This window comes from Salvia miltiorrhiza, chromosome 6 (genome assembly GCF_028751815.1).
Source record: "Salvia miltiorrhiza cultivar Shanhuang (shh) chromosome 6, IMPLAD_Smil_shh, whole genome shotgun sequence".
NCBI lineage: Eukaryota > Viridiplantae > Streptophyta > Magnoliopsida > Lamiales > Lamiaceae > Salvia > Salvia miltiorrhiza.
In genome coordinates this window covers 20,445,063-20,451,323 of record NC_080392.1, presented here as the reverse complement: position 1 = coordinate 20,451,323, position 6,261 = coordinate 20,445,063, and positions in this window count along the sequence as shown.

Sequence of the window (6,261 nt, the reverse complement as noted above, 5' to 3'; positions counted from 1 at the left end):
GCTGCCTCTGCCGCGAATGTTCCTGTTTCTTCATGTTCTACGATTGCTGGTGCTGCCGCTTCGGCTGATGTTCTGGCTTGAATCTCTGGAGTTGCTGGTGGTGTTGGTGTTGGCATGGTAGAACCTGGTATTCCCCATATTTAGCGGTAGAATCTATCCTCAGATTCACAGTGCGGTTTCCATTTTGATGTGCTTGCAACCTGATTTGAAAACAATTATTAGTGTGAGGAATACTAGGTACTAAGTATTTTTTACCTCTTGTGGTGGCCTGTATTGCTGTCTCTGCTGTAATTTGCTGACGACACAGTCAACTATCTCCTTTATCAGCTCTTCTCGATTGAAATGTGCAGCAAATTCAATATGCGCTCTCTTTGCTATGCTTTCTCCCACTTCTTTAATAAATCGCTTCATCTGCGAAGCTGTGAATGTGATCACAGCCTCTCCCTGTTGGTGTTGGTATCTTCCTTCTCCTTTAATCTCTATCAACTGCATTTCCTTAGTTATCCTTGGTTCTTGAATCCTGACTCCCGCATACCTCATGACCATTTTCTTTGCTCTTTTCTTGTTGCCATCCGCAGTGTAACTATACTGCAATGTGAATGGCGTTCCTTCTTCTTCAATAGACTAGTGCTTGTGTTGTTTTTCCTCCTCTGTTGCTTTCAGTGAAAAATGAACCTGCAAAAGGACCAGATAACTTAGTTTTTTTTTTGGATTTCCGTTGGTACTTATGGCAGTAATAGTGCCATATGTGCCAAAAAGACCAAATAATTTAGTTTTTTTTTTCATTGGTACTTATGGCACTAATAGTGCCATATGTGCCAAAAGGACCAGATAACTTAGTTTTTTGGGATTTCCGTTGGTACTTATGGCACTAATAGTATCATATATGTCAAAAGGACCAATTTTACTTAGTTTTTTTTGGATTTTTGTTGGTACTTATGGTACTAATAGTGCCACATGTGCCAAAAGGACCAGATTATTATGATATATACATAATAAAAAAAGAAATTATTAACCATTTTTACCTCTCCGACAGCTACTGGTCTGGTGCGATTGTTTGTGTAGGTGAACCTCAGCATACGGGGGAATACTTTTTCCCTCTTTCTTTCTTCGATATTCTTTCCCAACTGTAGCAGAGCACAATATATCCGAGCCGGACAACACAGAATCAAATGAGGTAATTTAGTTTTCATTTGAAAAACTGTATGCATTGAACAATATTTAATGATACTTACCAAGAAGGCAACAGTGTTCCATGTTAGATGATATGCTTGCTTTGATGTGTGAGCCACATTGCATCTGACGTTGTTAATCGCATGCATTGTCATCTGATATGACATGCTCCCCTATGGGAATTCCTCCCATGCTAATTTATCCTCCAAAAGCACCCAAAGCCAATCCAGAATACTGAAATTCGTCCTGTCATACCCAAATATCATATCTGTCACTATCAACATCTTTGCTACCTTAATGTAGTCCTGTGCATTCTCACCCAAATCCTTGTTCACAAACTTCTCCCCCAATGTGTTAGGGGTAGTTTCCTTACTTCCCAGAATTCTCTGATAAAAAGAGTCTTCAGGTATGGTGTGATTTGCATAGGGGTCAAAGTCGCTTGATCCAAATTTCTATCTTGTCTAAAAAAGAACTATGTTCTAGAAAATCTCAAAACATAGCCATCCACGAAGAAAAACATAGCTGTCTCATCTGGTTTTGGTACTCCTGATATTTGTCTTTATATCACGTAATGCAGACATTTACCTGATCGTGATATGTGGGATGACAGTTTGAGTAAATCACAAAAAGCGGACTCTTCCAGCTCATGGTATTCAACCGCACTATATACAACAGTGTTTATGATATCAATGATGTTCTCCTTGCCCTTAACATTGACCTTGTGGGTTATTTCCTTCATTGCCTACCGTTTGAAGGTCCATTTTACCTCCATTCAGAAAATAAAAGCATATGTCAAAATGAATGAAATGTATTATAATGAGAATTTCAATACATAGTTGGCACAAATGGGCATAATAGTGCCATTTGTGCCATTCATTAGGCACAAACATAAAGTAATTTCACAGGAAAATAACGATGATTCAAAATTTAACCTCAACCATAACATTCAATCTTAATGAGAATTTCAATACACAGATGGCACAAATGGCACTATTATCCCCATTTGTGCCAACTGTAACATCATTCCAACATGCAAACATCATGTAATTTCCCAGGAAAATAACGATGATTCAAAATTTAATCTCAACCATAACATTCAATCTTAATGCTAAGAATCCAGATCTAAATGTAATTTCACATCTACAAACGAGAAAGAATAATGCTACAATTAATTTAGGGTTTTGAGAAATTACCGTAGTTGACAAATCGTCAACATCTTCACCGGCGGACTCTTCGGAGGCTTCCTCGCCGGCTTCTTCCTTTCCAGCTTCTTCTTCCTCGCTGGCTTCTTCATCTCCGACTTCTTCTTCCTTGTCGACTTCTTCTTCCTCTTCGGCTTCTTCTTCCTCGCCGGCTTCTTCCTCTTCGGCTTCTTCGGCGATGGATGAAAGAGTCACCATGCTGATTGGGCTTTGTTGTTCCTCAGATCCGGAACTCTCATCCTCTCTATTTATTTCTTTGCAATTATCTATGACATTTTCAGGAACTCTAGATTCTGCTTCTTCCTCATCGAAAACTGCAGCACGCTTGCGCTTGGAAGTGGACATGGATTCGAAATCTGAAGCGCTCTTAGTGCTTGGCTGGAGTAGATTTGCACTTTGTCATTTTTGGAGTGGAGTGGAGTGGAGAAGACGGATAATTTACAGATGGAGAAGATGAAGGTGGTTAAACAGTAGTTGATGGCGGTTGAACCCGAGATTTTCGACGGCGACTGACGGCGGTTTTAGGGTAAAAGCCCGACAGAGAAGGGTAAAAATGCGGTGAAAATTGGGGGAGAAATGGTAAAAATTATGTTTTGTTGAAATCCTAAAATCCACAAACCGTAACCCTACCCAGCACGCGACTCGTGTTAGGTACGGAGGGTCTCGAATAGGTGTATAGGGGAAATACACCTATAGGCTATTTTTAATGAATCAAGATCTCAATAGAGAGATCAAAACGAAACTTCAAACACAAACTCAGACACCTGTTTACTGAAAAGAGACTTGACCAAAATAGGGTTGACGACTGATACTGAAAGACTCTTTAGTAAGGAGTTATCAGTTAAGTCACAAGAACTTAACTGATGCACGTAAGGCTTCAGTCGAGTTTGATAAACAGAGATGTTATAACTCTTACTGACTATCAGAAGATAGATCAGTCAGATTGATAACACACGCAGTGGAAATCTTTTTGTTTCGCAATAGCCTTTTTGGGTTGAGCACGTTGTTAGTCTTAAGTTTCTCTTTGCTATTAATCAGTTTTCATGTTATGAAAGGAAGAGCACAAGTAACAATTTAAATACTGAAAGCTGTAAATAACACAGAGATTTTTACGTGGTTCCGAAAACACTTCCTACATCCACGGTCGGTTGATCAGACCAACAACTTCACTCTACAAGTGCTTACGGGTGCACTACAAACCGATGTTTGTGCTTACAGGTGCACAGCAAACCGAACCGTGTGCTTGCGAGTGCACACAACCGAAATAACTGAAGATCCAATCTTTAGTACCAACACACCTTGTTGGATTTCTCACTCCTAGCACGAACTGGCACTAGGATCTCACGGAGACAGAGTACCTTCCTGAACTCCTTTGCAACTCAAACACTCGATTCTATCGGTCGAAGGGAGGTTTGAAATCATGCCAACTGAACTTCAAAGAACAAGTTCTTTGGAGTTAGTTTGACTTAGGCTTTGGATATACAAGGTTTGCCTAAGGTCTAAGAGAATTTATGTAATCAACAGTGACTAATTTTTGGCTTTGGGATTCTCTTCTTCGATTCAAGCTTTGGGGAATTTGAGCTTTGGTTGAGAAGCAATTTTGGCAGAGCTTCAGTTTATGTTGTTGAATCGGTGAAGATTGAAGTGATCCTCGAGCGCTACTTATAGGAGAAGTCTTGAATAGATCCGTTGGCGGAGAAGGTCTTCAAGATTTCTTCCGTTAGAGAGTAATTTGAACTTGGGCTGAGGCTTCAATCTTCGAGGTTTCTTGTTTGGTGAGAACGGCTATGTTGAAGAGCAGGAGATGCGACGTCTCTGATAAAGTAGTCACCAAATAGGAATGACCTCTGCAGAGAAAGGACGATCCTGAGATTTCTGCATTTAATGCGGCTGTACTTCTTGAGTATGTGGCTTCCTTTGAACGTTGGAGGTTCAGTCCGAGGAAGAATGTTTAACTGATACTTGACTTTAGTATCAGTCCGCTAATTCCACGTGGCACGCATTAAGTAATCAGTTCAAGACTGATTCTTCGACTGATACTTCAGTCGGCAACTTCAGTCTTCAGTCTTTAGTCCTTCGTTCTTCAGTCTTCAGTCTTCAGAACATCAACTAAACTAGAAAAAGAACTATAACACTTGAGTTCGAGCAGTTCTAGTCTATTACAAATGAAACCCATGGATTTTGGTATCATCAAAACAAGGATTAGGATATTCCATTAAGTTCCCAACAACTCGCGTGCCTAACCCTACCCGGTCCGCCTAATTAAGGGTAAAAATGTTCGAAAACGTTAAAAAAGGCCGAAAATTGTGTTTTTAAAATTAGTGGTCAAATATTGTGTTTTATGGTTGACTTTGGCTATCTCAAAATTTCAGTCAAGTATAAAAGAGAAGTTTTTTACCTCCAATTTTTCTCTCTCCTCATAATTTTTCCCTCTAAATTTTCTATCTTCTTTTTTCTTTTTTATATTTTAATTCTTTTCAAAAAATCATTAATTTTGATTCATGAAAAAAAATTTCTATATGGATGTTAAATCAAAGATTATGAAAAGATATTTAATTTGTTAAAATATATATAAAAAAATTGAATAAATAAGTCGATCATCTAAAGTGTCAAAATTACTTTTTATCCGCTTTCATTTATTTTTAATGTTGAATCATACTTTTTTTCATTTTGTTTCCGTTTACTTGTGAAAGATAAGTATATGCCATTTTTTTCCTTTAAAAAAAGTTTATATAATTGGTTAATTATAGTTATTTTAAATTTAAATATTTTTTAAATCACAGTAGTTTTTAATGCAATTAAGGAGAATGAAGTTTGTATTCATTTTAATATGATTTTTCAAATAAAAAATTAGTTATATATCTTAAAATTATAATTTAAAATATTATATAGATTTACTAATTATGTGTACAAATTATTGAAGTTAATATATAAAACTAGTCTATTTCTTATAGTAAATTTAAAATCTACCCACTCAAATAAAAAATTTAAAGCTGAATACTGTACGACTCACAGATGCAGCGTGGTGCGGGTGGATGAGTGGTTCGTGATAACACTGAGGCCCTCCCTATTGCATTTTGCACCCCCCCCCCCGTTGCTACTTCTAGTTTTGAGGCTGAGTTAGCTGCTCTGCTCGAGGGTCTTGGGCTAGTGCTGCCAAGGGCCGAACGGAACCGACGGTTCGACCCTGAACCGGCCCGCCGGTCAACGGTTTCGGCCCGGACCGTTGACCAACGGGCCGGTTCAGGGCCGAACCGCCAGTTATCCGGGCCGGTTAAGGTTCAAAGGGTTGCCAACCCTGAACCGCCGGTCCGGCCCGCCGGTTCGGCCCGGAACCGCCGGGCCCGGCGCGGGGGCCGAGGAGAGCAGGGGTGTAGGGGGGGCAGGCGTAGCAGGCGGCAGGGGGGGCAGGGGGCTAGGCGCCTAGCCTTTTGACCGGCCTTCTCTCAATTTCAAAGTTCAAACTCAAACTTTAGTTTTAAAATTTGAATTATTTTATTTTTTATTTTATTTTTTCAAATTTTAAACATTATAATTATACTTTTCCCCACACAATTTTATCTAATTCACATTTTCCCCCACCCAATTTTATCTATAAATACCCCCCTTCTTCCACCTTCAAAATCACTCCATTGTATTAACAATTCTACACTCTCCTCTCTTCTACTTCTAATTCTCCTCCATTCTTTATGTGCTATTGCTCTTGTTAAATTGCTCTTGCTCTATAATTCTTTAGCTATTCTCTTGCTTATTCAATTGCTTTACTTTATTGTTCTTGCTTTACATTATATTACTACTAGCACTACTACTAAGTACTAAATATTATACTATACTATATATTTCAATTACACTATCACTACACTCACTTGCTCATTTTCTTTATTAT